Source organism: Etheostoma cragini, chromosome 20 (genome assembly GCF_013103735.1).
Source record: "Etheostoma cragini isolate CJK2018 chromosome 20, CSU_Ecrag_1.0, whole genome shotgun sequence".
In the NCBI taxonomy this organism is placed as follows: Eukaryota; Metazoa; Chordata; class Actinopteri; order Perciformes; family Percidae; genus Etheostoma; species Etheostoma cragini.
In genome coordinates, this window is record NC_048426.1 from 19638653 (window position 1) to 19651117 (window position 12465).

The window sequence follows — 12465 nt, forward strand, 5'->3', positions numbered from 1 at the left end:
TGTCCATGTCTCAGTGGAATCTTCAACTTTACCACCAAACTGTCTGTCTTCCTGCAGCTCATTACAGGACAAAATCTAGTATCCAGTCTTGTCTGTCCCACAGCATTTTCAATACTGGTTCACTACCTTTATAAAAAGTTTCAAGTAGTGACTATAGACATGGAAGTAAAGCCTTGCGTGTCCTTGCCTACTGTGCCAACTGGATGGCCTGTACTTATCCGATAAAACAGGAGGTAACTGTTGCAAAATGACTGGTTCCTCTCATCTCCCACAGTCACCTTCAGGCAAGAGACTGTGTTACCGCTTGTGTGTGTGTGGGCGTGTGTGTGTGTAAGTGTAGGTGTATGTGTGTGTTGTGTGTGGAGGGGGAGTATGCGTGTGTGTGCCTGTGTGTATGTGCGTGCGTGTGCATGTGTGCGTGTGTGTGCGTGCGTCTGTGTGTGTGCGTGCGTGTGTCTGTGTGTGTGTAAATGTAGGTGTGTGTGTGTGTGAGTGGGGGGGGGAGTATGCGTGTGTGTGCCTGTGTGTATGTGCGTGCGTGCGTGTGTGCGTGTGTCTGTGTGTGTGTGCGTGCGTGTGTCTGTGTGTGTGACCAGGGCAGTACACTAATAAGCACTACTTTTCAATGTATGTCCTTGTCCTAGTTTAGCAGCAAGACACAAAAAGAAAAAAAGGGGAGCGAGTTACACAGGATAGAGGAGAGAACCATCATTATGACCTGCCACTGTACTTTGGGAACAGGATGTCTCCAATGAACCATTGTAACACAGACACACGCACACACACACACACACACATGCAGAGGTGTCAAAAATATTCACATTCATTACTAGAAGTATAGATTCTAGGCTTTCAAAAGAGTTTGGAGAAGTTTAAGCATCAACTCAAGCTTTTTACTCAAGTAAAGATGTAAAAGTACTGGTTTCTACCAATAAAAAAGTAAAAACTACTTAAAGTATAAAAATAAAAGTAATGTAAGGAGAAAAAAAATGCCATTAAGAACATAAGCTTAGGCCACGCCACAGGGGCCCACAGTGCACTACCCCACCTCCCCAAAAAACATTTTTATAAAGGCCATAATGACTTTAATGTTATATTAAAATGTTAATGATGAAAAGTTTTGACTCCACCTGTTTCAGCTGCATTTATGCCCATTGAAAATGAACGCATTTTAGTACAATGCAAATTACATCAAAGAACCATTTACGTGTACTACTGTGAAACGTGTGTTTTATGGAGTGGAAGACATGATGACTAGTTGCCTATAAGTATTATAATGGAGCAAAAAGTCAAACTTCTATCCAGATTTATCTGGAAAGGTTTCCTTTGTTTTTTATATATTTTTGAACAATGACAAGCTGTTCAAGTCAAACTGAAATAGAGATTAGAAGGCTATTTTTTTTAAATGCAAGAAGTAAGAAGTACAGATAATTGCAAGAAAATCTAAGGAGTAGAAGTAAAAAGTCTGCTGTAAAATAATTACTCCAGTAAAGTATAGATACCCAAACTTTCTACTTAAATAAATGTACAAATACTTTGTTACTTGACACACACATGCACAAACCCACATCTTATTACTGAGATGTCTACTGTAGCTTGGGTGTAAAATGGAAAAATAGATTCATATCAGGTAACATCTATAACCTTCACCTTTTCATCAGACTGTGCACAGGGGAATATCATGATGTAAGTTATCAGTAATAGTAGAGTAACTCAGCTAAAGTACTTTACATTCAATTCATTTTTTAAGTGAGTTGACTTACAGGAAGTAAAAAAATAACAAGCCTTGATCTACCATCATTACTTCAGATTTGAAATTGAGCATCAGTCTGGGGAGTCTGCTCTGTATTGTCTCTGCACAAGAGGCCTGACCAACAAGCATAGTTCAAATGACTCTGTACGCAATTGGACAGTCCTTCAACCAATCAGACCGACGAGCCGGGTGACGAAGAAGTGACAGTGGCATCAACGGGTTGCTGCACTTTGGTGGCGTTTGGTAGCTGCCATGTTGAATATAAACAAGAAACTGATCCATGAGGCGGTACTAAATCTGAAATGGAGGGAGGAAAAGAGACTAATAGAGGGAATAAAAAGTGTATGGTATATTATGCAGTATTCACACTGGGACAAAAATAAAATTAAACAGTCTTTCATTTTCAACCCTTAAATGCATACTGTTCAACCCAACAGGGCTATTAGAAGGAATTCCCTTCAATTCAGTTAGTATTCATCCTCTGAGGAGCAATTAAAAAGTATACGCAGCAGTGCAAACACAGGCCTCAATAGCAGCCATAGGACTGGCCCAGACTTCAAAAAGCTGGGATGAAGGTTGCAAGGTTTAATCCAAACCTAGTCTATGTCCTTGATGTTCCACTTCCTGGATGTATCCGGTGCCGCAGGAAATTCCGCTGGATGAATGTATTCACGTCGATTTCCGTTTCCTTCTGCTTTTTTTTTTTGTTGCTTCTCAGATCTCCGCAGGGCAAATTGACACAGCTAGCTAGACTATCTGTTTGATCTGAGTTTGCTTCCGCTGATTATTTTTCATTTGGCAGCGGCCCCGTGGGGAGCACAGCGCCACCCATGACAATTACAGTTGGTTTAAAGAAATGTCGATAAACCAGAGCGCGTTTTTCTCACATCCCAGAATGCTGTGTGGAATAGCCAGAACCTCCTCCGTTCCATAACTGAAATTTAATGTCATGTTATAGGTTATACTACGGATTTACACAATGTAAAGGTGCTGGTCTAACAGCGCCTATGGCTAAACATTACATTAGATCCACTTAGCCAAGGCAAACGTAACATTTTATATTACAGGGTAACATAAACTTCAATGGCAATTTAATTGAAAAAACTGTTTCCCATTTATTTATTTTTATTTTTTTCTGCTTTAGAAAATATTTGCTACAGTTAGGAGGGCCAGAGGGGTCCAGACTTAATATTCCTGGGACAGTGACATGTGGGAACCACTATTGTTGGCTACAGGTAATTTCACCCCACCTGTATTACTGACCAGGCACTATTTGTTCATGCTGGCTATTATTTAAATACCCACTTAAATATCAGAATTTACAGTCAATACACTTATTTTTGTTGAGGAGGAAAATCGGCACACAAATGGGGTTACAGATTGGTGCAATACTGATCTTTCATTATCAAATTAACAAGTGCAGTTCCAACTGCACATGTAGGACACAACCTGGATTTCCACCAACCTGAGTTGCAATTTTGGGGTAACTTTATTTTCTCTGTGGAGTACAATTCCAGGAAACCATCAGTTGAAGGGACATTTTGAAGGGGCACTTGAGCCCTCTCTACAAACAGTTGTAGAGAGAACACATTTGATCTCACTTTAAAAATGTCAGAACGGAAGAAATAACCCACAGAGACGGCAATCAAGTGGGAGTGACTTCTCACTATAGAGAGTACATTTAAATGATCTGTAATTATTACATTTTAATAAAAAATAATGGTCATTATGAAGAATTCTGGGTCATCTCACTGGACAAATGGAGTCAGGACACGGAGAACAAGGACAGAGAGAGACAGTGGGGGGCATGCATTAGCACTGTGTTTTGTTGATGCTTCCTGGCACGCGATGGGCTTTTATGGAAGGTGTCAGAGTTGAAGAATCGGGCAGTTGAATGACATGACACACACACACACACACACACACACACACACACACACACACTATCAGCAAACACATACTATATCCAGCCACACAAAATAAAACCCCAAACAGTCGGAGCAAAATTAGACTCTCTCCCGGTCTCTCTCAGGATTCCTATTGCCTGTGCCGTGATGAATATATCATGGGCCCATTTTCAGAGAACAACATGGTGGTTTCCACACGCTATGTGGCTCTGCGCTATCACTTTCAGTTAGATGAACATGGGGTTAGGCCAGGACTGGTGGTGAATTTAAACACCATGCGTGAGATTGAGATGGGAGAGAGAGAGGAAGAATAGGATGCATGGTAAATCAGGGAGAAAGGGGGAGTGGGTGGTGAAAAATAAAAAGGCAAAAGAAGAGAGATAGAGAGGAAGGGAAGTTCTATCTGTATCTGCCTGATCAGTTTCACTTAAGGTAAACATGAGCTGTGGTGAATGGGGGGTATGGCTTGTGTTGCAGAGAGATGAACAGTGGCTGAGACTGAAGAGAAAGAAAGAAAGCATTGAAAACTAGTTTCCGCTGCAGTAAGTCTCTCCAGGACCACGTTTTGACCATAGATTGTATAAAATATGGACATGGGCTCCCTGGTGACAAAAAAACGGGCAAAAAGGTGGAGCGCGGATGGAGCTGAGGCGTGCTGAATGAAGCCCACAGTCTATGCTCTCCTACTGTGATGGCAGCCCAGCGGGCTGTAAACATCTTTAATGTTGCTACAAAGTTCTATCATGGGGTCTATGGGGATTGACTCCTTTCCTAACTTTTTACATACACTGTATGTCCAGAACAACGGCAGCAATAACCATAACTGTATGATTGATCCAGTTTATCTTTGTGCCAATACTAACCCTGTCCACATACTTTAACATGCTTGCTCAAAGTTTTTCTTGTTATGATTTTTTTTTGTTATGAGACACCTCCATCCTGGTTAAAGTGAGACGCTAGAGGTAAATAGGATAAACATGTTAACTAATAGATATCACTATGAAACTTCCCCAGTTGATTGATTACATAACAGTTTTTTTTCAATTGCTAAAGGAGCCCCGTGTGCAAACCTCTAACTACAGTCTGCAACACCTGCAAAACTCATTCAAACAACACAACTCTTCACACACGTCTCAAAACAGGCTCAGTGCAGCGATACAACAGTCCTCATCTAGACAACACACACTGTCACTCAGAACACACTGGGTAAACACACTAGCGTCATACACCGACAAGACAACACAAACTTTTCATCTTTATCGTTTGAACAATTTGAGTTACTTCACACTACTCAAAAAGTTTCTTTAAAGAAAAGACACAGATTTTATAATATAGCCTTTTTTATGTAAGGTAAAAAAGAACGAATGAAAATCAGCAGTTTGCTTCAATATAGTATTTTGTCTCTAGTAATTAACGGAATTACTGGAAAAAACAGTAGAACAGTAAGAAAGAATAGTGTGACTAATCCTTCCTCTCTCCAGCATTACGCGGGTCTTCATTACACTGGATGTCTGCATCATCTCTAAATACTAATGAATGTGTTTCCATTGCTTTCACCTCCATTACTTTCTGAAAAACAGTACAGTGTATAATTGTTTAATTCTTATCTGGTGATTTTATTAAAAAAAAGGCTTTCTGAGCTTTCTCTATTTAAATACCGTATATAATCACTAACAAGTATGAAACAAGACACATGCTTGGTCTTTTAGCTATAATTGCAATTAGCAGAGTTTTTATAGGTACCAGACTGAAATCCAGTCTGTTTTGACTGTGTGGTTTACAGTTTTGACAGCAGTGAGTTAGCATTTGAACAAAGTAAAGGCTGTTTTTTTGTGTGATTCACTTTACACCTATAGTTACAAAATATTGTGAAAAGCCTTCCTAACAAAAGAAGCTTTTTGAGCAGCAAACTAAGGCCTCGTGCTTTTGGAAGGATGTACATATAAAAAAATAAATCCCATGCGGGTGTGATCTTGGGGTGTCTACACACTTTGTTACATATATACAACATACTGTTTGGTTATGCAACAAAGCAAAGACATATTGCCATTGTGGTGCACTGTGGAAGCTCTTGGTAAAATCATTAAATCAGTCCCACATCTTTAAACAAAAAAGGAAAAAGAACAATGAAGACATAACGATGAACAGAAGGTTGATCCTGAATTACCGTGGCTGTGATTATACATTTTCAGTCAACACTACCCAACACAGATTGACTTGGTACTCGTATTAATAGCCTGGTCATGCAGGCACGTGGTCTACACAACTACAGAGGCTGTTACAGTCATCCATCTCGTTTCAGTGATTAAAGCATGGGTGAAACAGCTTGGAGACAAGCAGAATGCCTGTCAGACATGTTTTCAGTCATTACAGCAACACCCCCGTCCAACCCCACTCCCCTGTCCAAACATCAAAACAGTGTTAAGTGTACTGCTTTCATGATTTAAGACTTTAATGATCCACATTTCTAAATGGCCCTCAGTCTAACTAGCAGCTATTTTGACACAGTTAGATATCCAATTCTGTCACCTACAGCTATTTTTTGAGACTGTGACTAAATGCAATGTGAAAACCATCCTTAAGCCATGTCATTGTGAGGGAAAAAAACTCTTTCTGCAGTTTCGTGTTTTTTAAAATTGTACATAATTTATTTTTGCCATTTCAGCCCAAATACTGCTTAGCTGCTTACTTTGCTGTGGGGCCTGCAAAAAAATATGCAAATGAGAGTACAAGGTTGTGTGTGTGTGTATGTGTGTGTGTGTGTGTGTGTGTGTGTGTGTGTGTGTGTGTGTGTGTGTGTGTGTGTGTGTGTGTTTGTGTGTGCGCGCGTGCCCCCATTGATTTAATGTTCTCTTCCACCTCTTTCCTGTCAATACATTTTTTAGACAAAAATGTCCATTGGTGAGACTCTGACTTATTACCGAGCAACGAGTCCAACAAGTGCAATTCTGCGCACATTGGAAAACTGGGCTATATTTTGATGACAAGACACAAATTTAGCACAGGCCAACCAGGGGCCAAATGCATAAACCCTGTGTAGATTCATGATCAAAACCCCACAGATGTTTTGGGAGTCTTTCAAAATCAGCATTTAATGCCTTTAAAAGGTATGAGGATGTGTTGTCTCTACTTACTCGTGTGATACTGAGTAATGAAAAGAAAACACTTTAAAGCGGTGGATAGTGGGTTTTTTTTAGTTAACATAGTAACAAAAGAGGCTATTCTTTTCAATTTCCAGAGGATCCTTTACCAATAACATTAGCACAGAGAACAATTTGTTTTTAGTTTTTCCTTTTTATTCTGTTACTTTTGGGGACTAAATATGGAGTCTGTTATTGGTTCATGACCTTACCATTCATAGTGTCATAGGCTTGTCAAAAATCAACAAAGTCAGCTTTTATTTATTATGTTATGACTGTAATTTAGAGCCACACATATTTCCAAATCCAAGAAAGGCTAGTCTATATCCGCGATGTTCCATATCTGGGATAGCTACCGGATTTCCTTCTCTTCGGCAGGATGTCCTTTGTGTTGGATTTTTAAAGTTTTGTTGAGTTATAAGGACTATGACAGCTAGCTAGACTCTCTGACCAATCTGAGTTTTCTGTTTCCGGAATAAGCAACCTTTGTTATTCATACACACGTTCCAAAAAAACAAGTTCCTATCAGAGACGTTTTTGCAGATGAACCGCGGCTTCTTCCCGGTGCTTAGCACCTCCCATTATGATTGTGACTGGCTTGAATAAACGCCAAAAAACCAGAGCATCTTTTTCTCCCATCCTGGAATACTGTGTGGACAACCCAGACCTTCCCTAGCAACACTGTGGAGGAGGGTCTAGCACAATGAGACTAAAGAAAAGGATAATACCCTTGCATTGACTGTTAATTCAGACTCTAAGACTACATAAAACACTTGATTTCTCACTGACATGTTCACAATTTCTGTTGAACCGACGTTGTTGTTAGCATTCAGCGGGCTTCTCATTTAATCTGGTATCACCATGCAGCTTCACAGTTTCAAGTGTTTGAGGGCAAGGTTTCTTCCTGCTGCCTCCCTTGCTAAGATCTCCAGCTGGATTTTTGCCCACAGGCCAACAGAGCTCAATACTGACAAACCCAAGCACTTCCTCTTGCAAGGGATGAATTACTTTCCACTTGATATCTGTACTACCAGTAACAAAACAACAGGGACTCCTGCCCAGAAACTTGGAATCATTCTGCACAACCAGCTGTTGCGTGAGGCTCACGCTGCAGCCAAATCCTGATCCTGCAGGTATGCTCTACAGATGCTGTCAAACTTGACACTTTCTCACCATGAACACTGACCAGCTCAAGCTTTAGGGTTGTGCTCATGCTATTTCGTTGGAATTGACAGCACTGTTTTCTTCTTCTGTGCATTGCAGTGGATACGAAGCAGACTGACAACGGACAGGTTCAATCTGCTTTGGAAACCACATTGCACTTTGAAGAGATCAAATGGACAGTCTCTGACAGTTCAGGATGGCAACCTGAAAGAAAATAGTGAAAGCAATGGTGCAAATGTGGCTTCTTCTGTGGAGCAAATGGTATAAGAGTTGTACATAAGTGCCATATGCTGAGTGAGATGGATTGAAACAAAACAGCTTTTCATCATCAGCACAAATGCAGTTGAAGCAGCGCTTTTACTACTATAAAAGCAGAATAGTGTGAATTTGTGCCCTTAGACATCTCCCATCTGGTCCACTTAATTTCCCTCCTGTGTTACTCATCAGCTTCACACTCCACCGCTCATTCATGGTGCTTGTGTTGAATTCCAAACCCTGGTATTTGCATACAAGGCACAAATTGATCCGATTTCCTTTAAGAAGTGCACATCACTGCAGTCTTAGTTTTCCTACAGTCTGTATCCAGTGGGCATAACTGCAGCTCAAAGGAGCAGTCCAACACTTTGGAAAACATGGCTCTAGAATTGAATTGGACTGGATTCCCCGCCTTTGGCTTAAGTAAGCCTTCCCTGGTGGACTAGTGGTTAGGATCAGCGCTATTTCCTCCGCGGCCTGGGTTTGTTTCCCAGTCAGGGAATTCGTCTTTGAGGATTTGCTGTGGCACCACTCAACCACAAGATTGGTGGTTTGATTCCCAGGCTCCTCGGCCACATGTCAAATTGTCACTGAAGACAAGATACTGAACCCCAAAGGGGCTTGCCAGATTCTGTATGTGTAGCTGTCCACTGCTCCTAATACTTTGTTAAATGTGACGAGTTAGAATAAAATTCCTTTTACAGACTGGAACATTTTGCTTTTCATTTAAGAACCAGATATTGTCTAAGGCAGATGGTGATCTTTTGTACCAACAATTTAACCAGGAATCTTTTTTTAATGCCAATCCAAGCCTTGGAAGCGCTCCAACTATGCAGAAAATGAACTGGACCTTTGTTTTTCAAGCCCAGAGACCTGAAATTCTACTCCTTCCAGTTCACGACTCTATTGACTTTTTGTTTTGTTTTTATTAGAAATGAGTTACATGCTGTTGCCTTATTTTCCAACATGCCTCCAGTCTTTATGTTAAGCTAGGCTAAATATGTCATGACTGCAGTTCAAAATTGAGTGTAAAATTTGATATTTTGGCAAATATGTTTATACGCTTTCTTGCAAAAGTAAGACGAGCAGAGTGAGAGTGCTTTTATGACCTTGCATTAAACATAGAGCTGGAGCCGGGATGCAGTTAGCCAAGCTAAGCATCCAAGTTACGAACGAGGAAAGTCAGGTGACCTGGCACTTTTAAAAGTCAAAAACTATACCCCACAACCCCTGAAATGCTTACACTAATAAAAAAGATTCATCTTGTTTATAGTGTAATCTATACACAAAAAATTTGAAAAGGACAATTTGTGGTTCATGAGGAAGTACAAATATCAGTTAAGCCATCCACCCACACTCCTGTAAAGTGTCTTTACTGGTTGCCTGGCAACCTTACAGTGACAACAAGACTCCATGAAGTCATTGCAACCATCTGTGTACAGTTTACACAAACCTAATACTGTATGCATAAATTAGTGAGTTTTTAGAGTGTTGGCAGTGACTAGTTGTTTCCCCCTTCTTAAAAGTCTGTGTGCCAATATCTGACTATCAGAGTCTGTCACGCGCTGGGTGTCAGCTGATCTCCTCCCCTTCCACTATCTTCGCCATCTATTTTTCCACCATCACTGCCAGGTCTTATCACCATTGAGGGCGATTGTGATTGGTATAACAACACGTTCTGACTCCAAACTCATCAAATAGTGACACTCCTTTAGAGTCTGCATGGAACGTCCAGGGAACAGCAGCTGCTTGGCCACTGTTAGACAACAAATTATGAAGAGTGACAACAGCAGTGAGTTGCATGGAAGCCCGGAATGCCACGTAGGAGGGTTGGCTGGGGTGGTGCATGGGTCAAACAACCATGAAACGTAAATTTTGTAACCCCACCCACGATTTTTTCCTAAACCAAACCCTCACTCTCTTGTGCCGCATGTCAGTTAACCTTTGTCCTGACCCAGAGCGTCAAAAAGTGACCCAAGCGTCGCAGCCAGGCACGTCTAAATTTTGCGCATTACCGCTAGACACCAGTCCCGAGAGCGTCAAACAGTGACGCCAAAGGGCCGAACCAAGCGGTTTTAAATATGACGCTGAAGGAGACTTTTTGTGGCAAAAACAAACGCCAAAGGCACCCGACCAAGCGTTGCTTTTTGACGCGATGTGAGTGAGAATGTGTTGGGTTGCGTATTTTTTCCCCTTATCTAGCCAAAGCATACTGCAGCGCTGACACAGCACTGTGGAGATAGGTCTGACTTTTGTTTACATGCCCAGTGTGCATCAAGCGTTTAACTTTGAAACTTGACAATCTGCATGTTTTTCTTCTTCAAGAGTCTTGGTATGAGAAACTGGTACTGTTTGTGACTTTAAAAAAAATTTTCTCTAAGCCACGGTGTGTAGTTTTGGATTGTCTGCACATTGACTCCCCCACATGGAAAAAAATTGTTAAATAGGAGCTACATTTTCTAGCCCTGTATGCTGGTAATTTCTTTCCACTTTGCAGTGTCAAGGAGGGTTTGATAATGAAGACATGTTGGAACAGTAGATATTTAGCTATGCCTTGTGTTGAAATAGTGAAAGTGTAGCTTATGTTTCAACAAAGCTAGTCTTTAGTAAGCGTATGTACAGCTTGGACTTTAACTGCAAACAGTCTGATGAAAGTATGCCGTGTGTGTGTGTGTGTGTGTGTGTGTGTGTGTGTACATGTGCATGGGAGAACGTGTGTGAGTAATTGTAATGGAAAGAGCGAGGTAGAGAGATGGATTGAGACAGTTTGACAGAGGAGACTGTACTGTATTAATAAACGTTTAAGAGGAGTCACACCGAGACCTCCACATGACAAAACAACTCCAAATAAAAACCTGCAAGATAAATGCCAGACATTTACTTAATCAAGGTTACTAAAAAGGGTCATGAATAAAACACACACCGACATCAGCAGAATGAACTGCACTAAGTAGAAATAAATCATGTGAATTTAGTCACACCAATTTATGCTCCCCTTGCAGTAAAAGTTATTAACACTTTTCAAACGACATCATAGGGCAGAAATAATTAGGTAGAATATCCCAAATGGGCTGCCATCTAGTGGTTCGAATATTTAGTCCGCTGATTATTTTTGCTCCACCCAAATTCGTAATGTCAGAACGTCTAAAGATAGGTAGCTCAACGTAATACTTTGTCAGACTGTCAGGGAGGGCAATACGGAAACACTGTATTTAGAAAAATGTGGGAAAAGATTATGACACAATATACATGTGGGAAGTAGTGAAGTGGATTATGTGGAACGAGAAGTTTCTGTGGACCTTTTTTATTGCCCGCTTTTTATCCAGGAACAGGATGGATGGGAAATTGACAACTGCGTCAGTCTTAAAGGAGAATTCCGGTTGATTTCAACACGTAGCTCTGTTATTTTTAAACAGGGAGTGCTGTCAGTAGAGAGAAAAACGAAACAAATCGGTCAAACTACACCGTGTTATCCTCCTGCTAGAGTTAGCACCCAATAGGTTTAACAGGGCAAGTTTTAAATGTGTTTTAGCCTCTTAACATGTTCAAAATGTCAAAACAAGTGCCTTACCATGTGCAGTGATTCCTTTGGAGTGAACAAAGTGAATGGGACTGCATTAGATGTGAAAGAAATGCATGAAAGTTGTGCTAATTCTGCTGTGTTTAGTTCCTGTGTTGAGCCAGCAGTTAGAGAGCTTAGGGACGTCTACAAACTACAAAACAGAAAAGAGACTAGCAAAGACACTTGCGTCGGGCCCTGCGCTGCGCCGGGTGAAAGATAGGGCCCTTAGTCTTGTTGAGCAGTAAACATCTATGTGCTGCATGTGCGCCCACTCTACCTAACCCGGCCACTCAACTTTGTTTTTAGCTGCAACAAGAAACTGTTTTTTTAGACTCTCTAAATAAACTGAACCCTACCAGCTCAGCACCAAACAGCAGACAAAAAGCATTAGCTGGAGAACATAGTGGAGCATTTGGCAGCTAAAGAGACAGATATTTCACTCGACCTACCTCCATCAGGTGGACAGAAACATGACTGACACTGAAAGTTACTGTTGTCCTCTGTCTGCTGAACGCGTCGATAGGCAACATGTTAGCCATTACAACTTTATAAGGTGATATGTCAATATTGTATTTACAGCTTGTTTCACTGACCCCACGTGTCCAACAATTAAATCTGCTTTAAGATAAATAATGTGTGTGTGTGTGTGTATATGAGTGTGTGTGTTTGTGTGTGTGTGTGTGT

General features: G+C 40.9%; 1 long non-coding RNA gene across 1 annotated transcript in view; it reads left to right on the forward strand.

Annotated features, from left to right (window-relative positions):
• The first annotated feature begins 948 nt into the window (after nt 1–948).
• LOC117935833 overlaps nt 949–12465 on the forward strand; it is a 19805-nt gene continuing 8288 nt past the window's right edge. Inside the window, exon 1 of the long non-coding RNA XR_004654829.1 lies at nt 949–1103. This is a non-coding gene — a long non-coding RNA (uncharacterized LOC117935833). The remainder of the gene's footprint in view (nt 1104–12465) is intronic.